Source organism: Ovis canadensis, chromosome 17 (assembly GCF_042477335.2).
Source record: "Ovis canadensis isolate MfBH-ARS-UI-01 breed Bighorn chromosome 17, ARS-UI_OviCan_v2, whole genome shotgun sequence".
In the NCBI taxonomy this organism is placed as follows: Eukaryota; Metazoa; Chordata; class Mammalia; order Artiodactyla; family Bovidae; genus Ovis; species Ovis canadensis.
In genome coordinates, this window is record NC_091261.1 from 65211947 (window position 1) to 65227824 (window position 15878).

The 15878-nt window shown below is 47.0% G+C and overlaps 1 protein-coding gene across 2 annotated transcripts in view; it reads left to right on the top strand.

Annotated features, from left to right (window-relative positions):
- CUX2 (cut like homeobox 2) overlaps positions 1 to 15878 on the top strand; it is a 275625-nt gene that overhangs the window by 24106 nt on the left and 235641 nt on the right. The window lies entirely within an intron of this gene.

Genomic DNA, 15878 nt, shown 5'->3' on the forward strand with positions numbered 1-15878 from the left:
CTTCATCTGCAAAATGAGGCAAGTTATTTCCAACCTCTTCTTTCTTTGCTGGATTTCCACTCCGCCCACCTGCCCCCCAGTCAGGATGCTCTCTGCATCCTAGAGGTGGGGAAGTGGCAGATGAATTTAAGAGGTAATAGGGGTCAGATCACACAGGGCCTTCAGGGCCACAGAATGGAGCTGGATATATATATATTTTTTAACGTTCAACCTCCTTAGATGTTGAAGGAAGGAAGGGATGATTTGGAAGGGATATTACCAAAGAGAAAGTGGGTTGAGGGGGCCTTTGTGCCAGAAAGGGGGCTCTGCCTGGCTGCCCCTCTGTCCCCTGACTGCCTCTTCCCAGATTTAGCATCTTTAGCCCTGAGCTCTGGGAAACTCCCCACCTTGAGGTCACCCTCCAGCTGGTCTGACAGTTGGAGCTGGGGTAGAAGACGCTGGTCACGCCTTCAAGGGTGCTTGAGGGCCTGTGCTGTAGTGGGTTTAAGCAGATGGTTCAGGTTTTCAAGAGAAGCCAGAAACTTGGGTTTTATGAACATTCTTTTAAGATGTAAATGCAGGGAAGAAATTGGAAATAATTAAATGCTGGGCACACAATAGGTTTGCCTATTCATAAATATCGAATTGGACCTGTGGGCCCTGGGTCTTCAAGTCTGTCTCACTGCTTAAGGAGGTTCTAAACTAGTGAAAAGAAACATTTTAGTAGCCTATTTATGACGTGCTTTTCCAGCACCAAGCGCCCTGCTGAGCCCCTGACAAATCTGAGCTCGTTTAACCCTCCCAGTTGGAGGAAGCGGGTTGAATCTTATCTCAGATGGGCAAGACTGAGGGTTGGAGAGGGGTTGCCTGGGGTAAGAATTCCAGGTATCCGTCACAGCTCACATGGGTTTTTTGGTGAGTAACAGGACTCTGTGTAGAAGGCATGCATCCCCAGGAAACCACGGTGGGGAAGTGGCAGTGACTTAGGTCACATGGTGATGCCCTTGCTTGATTCTGAAGTTAAAACCAAGAGTTGAGGACCCTGAGCTCTACCTTGAGTGAGCTTTATTGAAAAGTGAAATCAGGTCACCACACCCTCTCCTCCACTTAAAAACTTTCAATGACTCCCTGTTGCTTAAGGGATGAAGTCCAAATTTTTACCTTGGCTTACAAGACCTGTTGTGGTTACCTCCTCCCTCGTGCGTCTGCCTCCACCATTTCATCTCTTACTACACTTCTTTGTCACCAGCTCCCCAGCCAGACTTAAATTATTATCAGGTCCACAAATTCCTTACGCTTTCTTACCTCCAGACTTTGCATATACTGTTCCTCCTGCCTGGAATTCTCTTGCCATCACTCTGCCTGACAAATTTCCCTCATCCTTTACACCTCCAAGCTGGGAGGCTTTCCTGAACCTTCTGGCAGGATCAGGGGGCTTCCCCCATAATTATTACATCACAGTTCATTGGGATTCCTTGCCTTGTCTGTTTTAAGACCCACAAGGGCAGCGTTTGTGTCTGTGTTGTTGACTCTTGTCACATGCACAGAATTTGGCACATCTTAGATGCTCAATAAATATCTGCTGATGGCACAACATTTTTGTTGCTCCCAGAAAGTTTTGAGCAACTCTTAAACTTTCAGGACCTCACTGAGAAGTAGGGGTTGAATTTGATGTGAAGATACTGAAAGGAGCAAATTCGACTTCCCTCAGACCCATCCTGGCCCAGCGTACTCTGGGATGTTCCGTTGGAGCCTGTGGCCTCTGTGCAGTGTGGACAAGACAAGGCTGCTTCTCCGAGAGCCAGGGCAGGAGTTAGGCTGTTGCGGCTGCCATCAGGAGCAGAGAGGCTTGATGCCTGCTCTCCCTTTTCTCCCTGTTACCCACTTGATCCTCCAGACGGCCAGGTGTCAGTGATAAAGATGAAGGGAAATGACACGGTAACGTTTCCTCCAACCAGAGGAGCTCGAGGCCTTAGAAAGAAAGCAGGTGATGACACCTGCTCTTTCTCTGCCTTGGGGTGCCTCCCCTACTTGGAGAGGGCTCTTGGATTTTCCTCACTGTAGCTGTGTGGAAGCCAGGCTCTGGTTGGTGAGACTGCTTGGAAAGCCACAGGCCCACGGCATCCTCAGCCACAGGCATACACGCATGCACTTACATGTACGCATATGCACATATACTCACTGGCCCATACACACACACACACACACACACACACTCCTTGCCAGTTCTGCATCTCTAGGATCCCTGCACACATATGTACATATACTCACTGGTGTGTACACACACACACACGCACACACCCCTTGCCAGTTCTGCATCTCTAGGATCCCTGCACATGTGTATATACACTCACTGGTATGTATACACACACATGCACACACACACATGCACACATTCCTCTCCAGTTCTGCATCCCTAGGATCTTTGCACACATATGCACATATACTCACTGGTGCGTATACACACACACACACACACACACACACACACACACACCTTGCCAGTTCTTCATCTCTAGGATCCCTGCACAGATATATACATGCACTCACTGGTGTGTACACACGCACACACACACCTGGCCAGTTCTGCATCTCTAGGATCCCTGCACATGTGTATATACACTCACTGGTATGTATACACACACGCACACACACACACGCACACATTCCTCTCCAGTTCTGCATCCCTAGGATCCTTGCACACATATGCACATATACTCACTGGTGCGTTTACACACACACACACACACACACACACACACATTCCTCCCCAGTTCTGCATCCCTAGGATCCCCGCGTGCAATAGCACCATGTCTTCTTTTTCCTGCCGTCTCTGCCTTCTTTTTCCTGTTTTCCTTCCTGAGTTGTTAGAGGACCAAGAGGAGCTGAAGAAAGCTTTTTGGTTTGTGGGGTAGGGAGGAAGGCATTGGCCACAGAGGATTATCAGGGAATCCTGTGACTGAAAGGAAAAGAAGGGATTTAAAAAATTAATTTCATCTTATAAAAGGCGTATTGCCACGTGGAGGATTTTAAAACTAGAAAAGAAGAGGAAGAAGACGCCAGCACAGGCTCCCCTTAGCGCTTCAGTGTGCCTCCGTCTGCTCTTCCTGGTTTGCCGTCAGGAGTGTGGCAACTTCTGTTTCGTGGTCTTTTCATTCAACACTGGCATTGGCCTTTCCCACATCATCGTTGTCTTCAGATCAAGTGTTTCACTGGTCTAATATTCCATGAAGTGAATGGACCACTCTCTCCTCAGCCAGACCATGTCCCCGGGCATCTCTAGGTGTTTTTTGAAACACTCCAGTGATGGAAAAAAAATTGCATTTCTGGTTTTATGTCTTTGGCTCTTTTCTCAAGACCAAGAATCTGGCTCCAGAGTCAAGCAGTCCTGGGTTCAAATTCTGTCCCTGTCAGTGAGACTCCAGGCCAGTGCTCTCTCCTGTGTGCCTCAGCTTCTCTGTCTCTCAGAGCCTCAAAGCCTCTCTCAGGAAGTATTGTTGGATTAGATCAGTGAATTGGCCTGAAGCATTTAACTGAGGATTAACACATAGCAAGCTCGTGTGCAGCCCATAGCAAGTCTGTTTCATTCACTCTTCTTCTTCCAGCACTTGTGCCTAGCGTGCCGGGGCTTCTCACTTAACCCTTTTCAAATGAATGTGATGGACACATTCATGTGTTGGTGTGTATGTTTCTGTTGAAGACTCTTGTGTAGAAATATAGATGTACACACACACAAACACTCTCAACACTCAGCCAAACCAAGGAAAGGGCACAGAACTATTCTGGTTGAGGATCCACAAGCATTTTATTATGATTAAATATTTATTTGGTGCTTGTAATGTGAGCGTGACACTTTGCAATAGATAAGACAGGGCCACATAGAAAAGGCTTGAAAGACTATGAGGTCCAGCTCAGTGAAGAGACAGCCAAAGGAAGTAGTAGGGGAGGGGCTGCGGCTCAGGAATTTATTCACTCAATCAGTCATCTGTGTTTATCCAGCACCTACTATGTGCCAGGTCCCGGGCTATGCCCTTGTGATGCCCTGGTGATCAACACTGACATGCTGTCTGCCCTGATGGCACTGTTGGTCTCTACAGTGCTTAGAAGTGAAATCCCTCAAGAGACTGACATTAATCAAATAATCACACATATTTAAAATTGCAAACCCTGTAAAAGGCTGTGGAGGAAATGATCTAGGAATGATGATACAACAGATGATATAACAGATTTAATCCGGGAGTTAAGGAAGGACTCCTGAGTTAGCCAAGTGAAGAGGGGCCACAGTCATCCAGGCAGAAGAAGGCAGCAACACAGGCAAAGGTCCTCGGGTGGGAAGACACACCTCTGGTTCTGAGAAGTGTGGCTGAGGTGGGCTAGACAGGACTGACTCAAATGGGGCTCATAGACCCTGCTGAGGTCTTTATTCTGAAATAGAGGGGAACTGTGACTGGGTGAAGTGGGCATTGGAGGGGCGAAAGAGGAGAATTGGAGGGGTTTAAGGGCCTCGAGGCCAGGGTAGGGGGAGTGCCTAGATAAGGAGACTCAGCTGCACCCACCACCCTCCCCTAGCTGGAAAGTGCATGCCTGGCCTTTCCAGGCATCCAGAAAATATCAGTGCACAGGATGGAACAGGTCAAGGCAGGGACAGGAATAGAGTGATTTTTCTGGACAGATGGGGAGAGGAGCAGGAGAGGCCTCACCACATTCAGATATATGCTTTCTTTTTGCCACTTACATTTACCTAGGGGCTTGTGAAAAGAGAAAGATCCAAAAGAAAAAAAAAATCCACCAGATCCAACATTGCTTCAGGCATGCAGCCTGAGGGAACAAGTATTTTTTTTCTCCAATATTTGTGCATGTTTGAGTGTGTGAAATGCTGTGCTGAAACTCTACGTCCTTCCAGAATAGGGAGCTCTGGGCCTTTGGGGCTGTCAGGAGGTGGGCACCGTCACTCCCCACATTTCTGATGAGGGCTGGCATAGCGGGGCCCGCCCTCTGCAAAATGGTAGGCTTCTGTTTTCCATCTGCTTTGTGTTCCAGTAACTCAAGCATGGCCCGCCTCGGGGGCTGGAGGTTCCCAGGCAGGCTGGTCTCTGGAATGGTGGCATTCCCGAATGAGAGATTCAGAGGCAGGGAGTCCAGGGGATTTGGCGGCTGCCCCTGCATAGTGATATTCTGTGCCTCACACATTCTTATTAGCATCGTAATCACTCCAAAATACTGATTCATTATCGCACTCCAAGCTGCAGACTGAGGCAATGGGGTTTAATAGTTCCATATGAGCCATTCTGGGCTGTTGAGTAAATATTGCTCATTCTGAAAAATTGGGTAAATGTGTGTTTACGCTGGAGATGAGCAAAGCAGCAGCCAAGTAGGTAGTTGGTGTCTGGGCTGGCGCCAGGCAAGGTGGTGGGGGACAGGGTAATGCTCACACTCCGAGAAGTGTCCTATTCATGTCTGGCTGGCCTTAAAATATTTTTCTGGACATGAAGATTGGGATTAGGAGGGAGCTTTGCCCTGAAATGAGAGTAGAAGTACCCTCATGTTTATTGTGCATAGAAATGGCTCCAGGGTAGATAGGAAAGACCCCAGGCCCTCCAAACTTGTATAGATAAGTAATTGTTTTCAGAACTGGATGGCTGCTTACTACATGCAGCAGGAGGCACTGTGGCAGGGGTTAAAGCGTGCAGGTGAGTGGGTTCCACTCTGAGGTTCTTGTTCTGCCACTTGTTAATTGTGGGACCCCAGATAAGTTACTTGACCCTTCTGTAGCCTCAGTTTTCTCATCTGTAAAATGGGGATGATAAAAAGTACTTCCTCAAAGGCCTGGAAAATCCCATGGACGGAGGAGCCTGGTGGGCTGCAGTCCATGGGGTCGCTAAGAGTTGAACACGACTGAGTGACTTCACTTTCACTTTTCACTTTCATGCATTGGAGAAGGAAATGGCAACCCACTCCAGTGTTCTTGCCTGAAGAATCCCAGGGACAGGGGAGCCTGGTGGGCTGCCGTCTATGGGGTCACACAGAGTCAGACACGACTGAAGCGACTTAGCAGCAGCAGCAGCAGCAGCAAAGGATTGTGTGGGATTTAAACAAGCATATTCTTACAAATTGCAAATGGTGCTTAACATCATGCACGAGAAATTTTAGTTATTAACAGGGTTCTGGTGTGGTGCGTCAAGAAGGTTTGCATTTGGATCTGGCTATCTGTGGGGTTCTTCGGCTTTGGGAATCTGATGAAAGCTATGTATCCTCTCTTCAGGAGCACTGTTGATTGAGACACAGCATTTTGCATGTAGTTTCAGGAGGTTGTTGGCTTCTCCATATTTAGCTGGGAACTGCAAGTTATGAGCTCCCAGCCCCTACTATGGATCACCCTGTTGCGGAGTGGAAGTGAGTCAGATGCTCTAGAACCTTCTAGAACTAGGTTTTGGCCAAAGCCTAGGTTTCATCCTGGCTCTCTTTCATATTTGCTGTATAAAGTTAGGAAGATGAAGAAACATTTTTGAGCCTTAGTCTCATACTTGATATGGAGTTCTTCATGTGAAAAGGATTTGGACCATGTGAAAACACTTGGCCCAAAGCCTGGCGCACAGTGGATCTCACACTTGATTGACCTCAGAGTTGCTAAATGTAAGCTCTGCCCCTCTGTTACATTTATAAGCTGTATATTACAATCCCTTTATCTGAAGTTCTTATATCCGATTCTGCTAGTTGTGTCTATTTATCCTCACACATAGTAGACTGTTTCCTTGTGTGTTTTGTAATTTTGGATTTTAAGCTCATCTTTAGGAGAATTGAATCTCTGGGAATTTTGTGTGGCCTGGGTGACCTCTAGAGTAGAAGTTGGCCAGCTTTTTCTGTAAAAGGCCAGGTAACAAATATTCTTAATATTGTGGGTTCTGATGCAACAACTCAGCTCTGCTGTTGTGCAACAGAAGCAACCAGAAATAAGTAACTGAATGGATGTGGCTGGATTTGGCCTGCAGGCAGGTAGGATTTGGCCCTGCGGGTCATAGTTGGCTCACTCCTGCTCTAGAGATTTTGTATTCACTTTTGCTTAGTGTCCAGGGGTATTACTAGAGGAAAATTACTTTTTTATATTAATTGCTTGATTGACAGCAATGGTTCTCCAAGTGTGGCCCTTGGACCATCTGAGAACTTAGACGTGAAAATTCTTGGTCCCATCCCTGATCTTCTGAATTAGGAATTCTGGGGGTAGAGCGCGGAAATCTGTGTGTCCAGGTGATGCTGGTGTACACAAGTCTGAGAACTTAAGGGCAGTATAAAATTGACCTGTGAACCCATATGAGGGCAGACCTTTGGTTATGAATTACCAGGGAAAACTGCTTTTTTTGGTTTTCTAATCTAGAAACAGGGCCAAGACAGATCAAATCCCATTGTCCTCTTCTCTCTGCATTAGTGGATAGATGTGTTCTGACCCACTCTCACTGAGGGTGAAGATCTATGGACTAAAATGGGCGCCCGTCCCACCCTTTCATTGTCCGGGGCACTGAAGTATTAGTTCACATACTTGGCAGTCTGATTTTCAGTTTCCTCTTTAGCTTTGGCCCTTGAGAATTTCTCTTAACTTTCTCACTGAGCTGACCTATATACTCAAAGGGGTGTTGGTATGTTTCATCCATTATTTCTGGATATTTTGTAGTGCGCGCATTTCAGGTTATCTTGTCTCCGTATTACTAGACACGAAGTCCTTCCAGTGTCATGGAAGGTTGAGTTTCTCCTTTGGGATCCTTCTTATAATGTCTGGCAGTGCCTCTGCTTCTCAGGTGATCTGACACTTGTCACTTGCCCGGACTCAAGGCCCACTTTGTCACTCCATAGTCACAGGGAGTATCACTCTCTGGCCACAGAGACCAGGGGCCAAACATCCCCTGGGGAGCCTCTCCATCCTAACTTTTTCCAGGGTTTGGATCCAGTTCAGCCAGTATTTGTTGATCACCCACTGGTGGCAGGCCCAGTGACGGAAGGGGGTTCAGCTCTGTACAGGTGACAAGTATCTCTGTGCTAGAGGGTACAATTCTGTGGTCATTGTATCTGGGAGCCTGCCTCTGTCCCCTTGTGCTTCTTTAAGGGAGATTGACTCTTTTAAGTGTTTTTCTCTGAGGGTCAGAATGGGGTCAGTATTAAGAATGCTAACTTTGAATTATTAGAGAAATGCAAATAAAAATTGCAGTGAGGTTGGGACTTCCCTGGTGGTCCAGTGGTTAAGAATCCGCCTTTCAATGCAGGGGATGTGGATTTGATCCCTGGTCACGGAGCCAGGATCCCACCTGGTGCAGAGGCCACTAAGCCAAATACGGAGCCCAAGTGCTCTAGAGCTCGTGTGCTGCAACTAGAGAAAACCCTGCACAAAGAGCCCGCTTACCACAACTAAGATGCAGCCAAATCAGTTCAGCTCAGTTCAGTCGCTCAGTCATGTCTGAAGCCCTGCAACCCCGTGAACCGCAGCATGCCGGGTCTCCCTGTCTATCACCAGATCCCAGAGTCCACCCAAACTCATACCATTGAGTCGGTGATGCCATCCAACCATCTCATCCTCTGTCGTCCCCTTCTCCTCCTACCCTCAGTCTTTCCCAGCATCAGGGTCTTTTCAAATGAGTTAGCTCTTCGCATCAGGTGGCCAAAGTATGGAACAATAGACTGGTTCCAAATAGGAAAAGGAGTGCGTCAAGGCTGTATATTGTCACCCTGCTTATTTAGTTTATATGCAGAGTACATCATGAGAAACACTGGGCTGGATGAAGCACAAGCTGGAATCAAGAATGCTGGGAGAAATATCAATAACCTCAGATATGCAGATGACACCTCCCTTATGACAAAAAGTGAAGAAGAACTAAAGAGCCTCTTGATGAAAGTGAAAGAGGAGAGTGAAAAAGTTAGCTTAAAGCTCAGCATTCAGAAAATGAAGATCATGGCATCAGGTCCCATCACTTCATGGCAGCCAAATAAATAAACACTTTTTAAAAATTACAGTGAGGTAATTATCGGGAGAATATCAATAACCTCAGATATGCAGATGACACCACCCTTATGGCAAAAGTGAAGAACTAAAGAGCCTCTTGATGAAAGTGAAAGAGGAGAGTGAAAAAGTTAGCTTAAAGCTCAACATCCAGAAAATGAAGATCATGGCATCTGGTCCCATCACTTCATGGGAAATAGATGGGGAAACAGTGGAAACAGTAACAGACTTTATTTTAGGGGGCTCCAAAATCACTGCAGATGGTGACTGCAGCCATGAAATTAAAAGATGCTTGCTCCTTGGAAGAAAAGCTCTGACCAACCTAGACAGCATATTAAAAAGCAGAGACATTACTTTGCTAACAAAGGTCCATCTAGTCAGAGCTATGGTTTTTCCAGTAGTCACGTATGGATGTGAGAGTTGGACTATAAAGAAAGCTGAGTGCCGAAGAATTGATACTTTTGAACTGTGGTGTTGGAGAAGACTCTTGAGAGTTCTTTGGATTGCAAGGAGATCCAACCAGTCCATTCTAAAGGAAATCAGTCCTGAATATACATTGGAAAGACTGATGCTTTAGCTGAAACTCCAGTACTTTGGCCACCTGCTGCAGAGAACTGACTCATTTGAAAAGACCCTGATGCTGGGAAAGATTGAAGGCAGGAGGAGAAGGGGACAACAGAGGATGAGATGATTGGATGGCATCACTGACCTGATGGACATGAATTTGAGCAAGCTCTGGGAGTTGGTGAAGGACAGGAAGCCTGGTGTGCTGCTGTCCATGGGGTCACAAAGAGTCAAGCATGACTGAGCAACTGAACTGAATGAGGTACTCTCTCATACCAGTCAGAATGGCCATCATTAAAAAGTCTGCAAATAAATGTTAGATAGGGTGTGGAGAAAAGGGAACCCTCAGCGGTGTTGGTGGGAATATAATTTGTTATATCACTGTGGAAAACAGTATGGAGGATCCTCAAAAAAAAAAGAAAAATAGAGCTGCTGTATGATCCTGCAGTCCCACTTCTGGGCATATATCTGAGCAAAACTTTGATTCAAAAAGATACATGCACCCCAGTGTTCATTGTAGCACTGTTTAAAATAGCTAAGACATAGAAATAACCTAAATGTCCGTCTACTGATGCCTGGATAAAGACGATGTGGTACATATATACAGTGAAATACGGCTGAGTCATAAAGAAGCATGAAATAATGCCATTGGTAGCAACACCGACGGACCTCGAGATTACCTTACTAAGTGAAGTAAGAAACAGAAAGACAAGTATGACATCACTTATAGGTGGAGTCTCAAACAGGACACAAATGAAACAAAAAGATTCACAGACGTAGAGAACAGACTTGTTGCCAAGGGGGAGGAGCAGTGGCAGAAAGATGGATTGGGCCCTGGGGATTAGCAGATGCAAACTATTATACAGAGAATGGGAAAGAACAAGGTCCTGTAAAGCACAGGAAACTATATTCAGTATCCTGTGATAAGCCATAGTGGGAAAGGTTTTTTTTAAGGTATATATATTTATAACAATCACTTTGTTGTACAGAGGAAATTAACAACATTGTAAATCAACTATACTTCAATTAAAAAAAAAAAACACTAGCTTTGACATCTACCAGAGTCAGTTTCAACAACCAACTCTGCCTCTTAACAAGCTGTGTGTGTGTGTGTGTGTGATCCTGGGCAAGGGAGGCTCTTTGCCTCTCTGAGCATCAGCTTCTCTGACCGTAAAATGGGTTGACAGAGGGTTGCTGTAAGGATCAAGTGAGATTATTCATGGAAGGCACTTGGCAGAGCACTTGGTACCTTGTGAGTGACCAGTGGATTTTGCCCAGTGTTTGTGATCCAAATGGCTATCGTGAGTCTGTCTCTCGTGATAATGGACTAGAAGTCAGGCTGGGGAGAGGTCAGTCAGGTGCTCACTGACATGACAAAGTCAGGCAGCAGTCAGGCATCGCTGCTCAGCACGCAGCAGGTACACCTTGGGGTGTCTGCCCGGCTGTTCCCCATTCCTGTGATGACCTTCTTCTTGCTTTCTGCCTCCTCCCCTCAGTCATGTGACTCAGTCTGGAGAGGAGGGGGAGCTGCCAATCAGAATAGTCCATCCCCCTGACTAAGGTGACTGGTCCCTACTCAGGGGTATGTCACATGACTCAAGCTGGGCCAATCAAAGAGTGCCCCCGGATTTTTCAACTGAAGCAGAGAGGGTAGTCTCTGTTTTCTCTCTAGCTGAGCTGCTAGAAGGAAGGAAGCCTAGAGCTGCCTGTAGCCAGGATTGCCGACAGCCTCATGGGGACAGAGTGAAGCCAGCCTGTAAGGAGAGGCTGAGTCAGGATATGGAGAGAGACAGACTCTGGTTGAATTGTCCCAGAGGCCACCTTCTCTGTCTCTTAGTAGTTTGATTACAGGAGCCCACTTTGTGTTTTTTGTTTGTTTTCTGGATTCTGGGGGAGATGGGAATGTTAGGCTCTTTGACTTAATTTCTGCTGCCTGCAACCAGAAATACCCTCCAAAACAGTTCTGCCTATGCAGTGTCCTGGGAACTCTTGGCCACTCCATTCCCCATGGCCAGATTTCTACAAGGTGAACCAGACATGTGCCACACCGGCCACCCGGCCTGGTGCTTTCCTGCCTGGTGGTGCAGGATGTTCCCTGTTGTTTGAAAAACATCACGCAGAGGAGGAGGGAACAGGTAGGCCACATGATGTGCCTGGACACAGCTCTGGGCAGAATTGCACTGATTGCAGGAACTTTTGGAGAGGGGCTGGGCAGTGCCCCAGCCACGGTTGTGTCAGTAAACTACCCAGAGATAAGCTCCCACATGGAGCATAAGGAGATATAGGCTGTTCCTTCCCTCCGGGTCACAGATTCTCTTCAGAGAAGCCCTTGGGGACCCCCTAGCAGGCACGAGTCACCTGCCCTCCTCACTAGTCACACGTAAGCCCAGCAAGTCTGGCTCGTTGAGAATGGATTGTGCTTACTCTTTAAACATGGCCCACAGACTCCCACAAAGTCCCATACATACATCTTCCTGAGCCCACCACACCTGCTGACATTCAGCACAGTTCTCCCCTCTCATCCTTGATCTCAAAAAAGATCTTGAAAAAGATTGTTTTGTGTGCAGTTTACCCAAATGCCACTTTTTCTCATTTTTGCCAGAGTTGCTCTTTTCCCACCCCTTCCTTTGATTTCTTTCTTGGATTTGCTCTTGGGTTGGCTTCCTTAAACCAAAATAACTCTCACAATGCACGCGGAGAGCGCTTCCTGTGGGTGAATGACATCTGTATGAAAAGACCGCAAAGCTGCCGATTTCTGTCCTTTGAAGACGCTTGTCAGCCAGTGCCGCGGTGGAGTGTCAGACGTCACCCGGGGTGACTGTGGAGACACCGGCAACAGCTTTTTTTCCAGAAAGCCTTCAGCCCAAACTTTAGGCTCTCTGGGGACCCAGGAGCAGCATCCATTTTCTGAAGAGATTAAAGGCGATGCTGGTTGGAGCAGCTGGTATTTTCCACTGCGTTCCCAGCAGGGCCCTGCAGCAGTGCTTTGTAGCTCACCTGCTCTGCCTTTCCTGGTTCAACTCTGTCCCCTTCTTTCTTGACTTGTGTGCCTTCTCGGGGGTCTGCCAGCTCCGGGCAGACCCCTGAGAGGAGAGGAGAAGGGGTGCTGACATGGCATCGTGGCTCTCCTATGGGAGAGTAGGGGGGGAATCTCATGTTTAAGAATGTAGCTCTGGTGGGGACATGCAGTTTCTCAAGGCAGGAGCCTGCTGTGCCCCCCTTTGCCTGGCAGAGTAGTAAAGCTATCCTTTTCTAATTCACCCCTGCCCACCCCCCCAAAAAAGAATTAGCTCTAGAGTCAGGCCTGGTCTGAGTTCGTATCTCAGCTCTGCCATCCTCACTGAGCCAACCTTGTCAGTTCTCTGAGCCTCACAGTTTTCCCATCTGTCCAGTACAGGTAAAGCAGTTCACACTCCCTTGTGTGCTGCCTGGCACGTAGCAAGTGCTCAGTGAAGTTTAGCTGCTGCGCACCTCTCCAGGTTCACCCTGGCTGACCCTCCCTGATGGCCCGTCATCACTCTTTAAGACTTCCTGGTTGATAGCCCCTCTACCCCCAAAGTTGGTCAAAATAAAACTTGATTTATTTCTGTAGTGATGTTTTTTCTAGTAGTCATGTAGAGATGAGAGAGTTGGATCATAAAGAAGGCTGAGTGCCGAAGACTTGGTGCTTTCGAGTTGTGGTGCTGGAGAAGACTCATGAGAGTCCCCTGGACTGCAAGATCAAACCAATCGATCCTAGAGGAGATCAAGCCTGAATGTTCATTGGAAGGACTGATGCTAAAGCTCCAATACTTTGGCCACCTGATGCGAAGAGTCAGTTCACTGGAAAAGACCCTGATGCTGGGAAATATTGAAGGCAAAAGGAGAAGGGGGCGGCAGAGGATGAGATGGTTAGATGACATCACTGACTCAATGGACTTGAGTTTGAGCAAGCTCCAGGAGATGGTGGAGGACAGAGGAGCCTGGCATGCTGTAGTCCATGGGGTCACAATGTAGCGACTGAACAATGCAAATTTTGTTCTTACTGTGTCTGTGTTCCTGTCAAAAGCAAGTCCCCTGACTCCCTTCCCCCAGCCTCTTTACCCCTATACATTTTTTTCCCTCTGTCCATTGTTCTGGCATAGTACAGTGCTGATTGCAGTATCAAATTTGGAGAATGGCAAACTTCCATGAGCATGGGGGCAGGCAGGTAACATCAGTGATGGGTTCAGCCCTGGGTAAGCAGGAGGAAGTTTGGTAGGGGAGCAGGAGTGCCAGACAGCTGGGGATATCTGCCCCTGCAGCAGGGGTTTTAAATTGTTTACAACGCTGGGCTGGACAGATGAAATACCCGACTGCTATCTGGCTGTGGCCCAGACCTGGGTTATAGTTCCAGCTGCTCCCTGCCCTCACCACGACTGTGAGCTCCTTGAGGGCAAAGAGACCCCCTCCCACCTCCCCCCACTGCCACCCCAAGGGCCCCATGCTGGGGATGGCACATGGCAGGGGTCAGCAAATTTCTGATGAATAAACAGCGTATGCTGTTGACCTACTCATTTATTTTTAAACAAATAATAAAGTATGTTCAGTGTGGAAATTGTAGGAAGGTACACGTAAGCAAAAAGAAGAAAATGAAAATCACCTGTTTCTGAGATAAATCTGTATCATGATTTCTTTAGATTTTGTTTTTTATAACAAACATACAGAAAAGGACATGGGTCATACATCTTCAGCTCAATGACTTGTCACAAACATGGAACCATCACTCAGATTAAGAAATAGAACTTCCCTGGCCCCTACCCCAGAAGGCCCATCCAGCCCCTCCCGGCCACGGCCAGCCATGCCCCAGGGTGACCCATCCTGACTCCTAACAGCACGTGTTAGTTTTCCCTGTTTGTGAACTTCGTGTGAGAGGAATCACCCAGCATGTGCTCTTTTCTGTATGGCTTCTTTCACTAACATTATGTTCTTGAGATTCATCCGCATTGTTGAGTGTAGCTGCAGTTCATTCATTCTCGTTCTCATCTAGCGTTCCGTTGTGTGAGGAGGCCACAATTTATTCATCCATTCTCCTGTTGATGGGCATTTGGGTGGCTTCCAATTTGGGGCTCCTGCTAACAGCACTTCTAGGAACTTTGGTGCCTGAGTGTCTCTTGGTTGAACTGGTGCACATGTTTTTCTTGAGTGTAAATCAAATTTCTAGATCTTGACACAGTTGACATGCGGGTCTGGATGGTTCTTTGTGGTGGGGGCTGTCCTGGGCATTGAAGGATGCTTAGTAGCATCCCTGGCCTCTGCCCACTAGGTGCCAGTAGCATTCCCCAAGTTGTGACAATCAAAAGGGTCCCCACTGTCCCCTCAGGGGTAGGCAAAATTGCCTCTGGTGGAGACCCAAAGTTTGTATCAAGGCATGGATTGCTGGTTACAGGGAATTATTTGCATAGCTTCAGTATAGTGTATGCCAGCATTTCCCCCAAAGTGGTTGTTTCAGTTTATACTTCTGCCTGCTGTGTGTGACCTAACCATTTCTAATGCCTGTATTATAATTAATATGTAAATTTTATGTAATGAAGTCAGATGTAAGTATTACTCCACCTTATAATAGATTGCATGAGTTAAGTCTTTTGTATCTTTTTAAATTTATTTTTCCATTAGAGAACAGTAAGATGATTAAATCTGTACTTACCTCTGGAATCTAACTTTTGTTCAATCCCTGGCTCTGCCTCTCTCTAGCCATGTGGCTTTGACTGAGTGACTTCACCTCTTTGTGCCTCAGTTTCCTCTTTTGTCAAATGGGAACAATAATACTGGCCTCTGTTGTTGGAAGATTACACTAATTCATTAATGTGAGGCAGGTGGAAGAGGGCCTGGCACCTGGCGAGTGCTGTGTTGATGACTGCTAGCCATTTAGCGGCTGTAAATATTCCCTTGTGCGGATGAACTATGGTTTATGTCAGTTCTTTGGTGTGGAATGGTAAATGGTTTTCAGTTTGGGTTGCCAGATTTTGCAAAAACCAAAAAATGGTAATACTTAGTTACATTTGAACTTCAGATAAACAATTGATTTTTAATCCAAGTATATCCTGAACAGGGCTTCCAAGGTGACACAGTGGTAGAAAACCTGCCTGCCAGTGCAGGAGATACAGATTCAGTCTCTGGGTCGGGAAGGTCCCCTGGAGGAGGAAATGGCAACCCACTCCAGTATTCTTGCCTGGAAAACTCCATGGACAGAGGAGCCTGGCGGGCTACAGTCCATGAGGTCGCAAAGAGTTGAACATGATTGAGCACAAACACACGGTACCGGGTATACCCTGTGCAGGGACTTTCCTGGTGGCCCGGTGGTTAAGAATCTGCCTTCCAGTACAGGGGATGT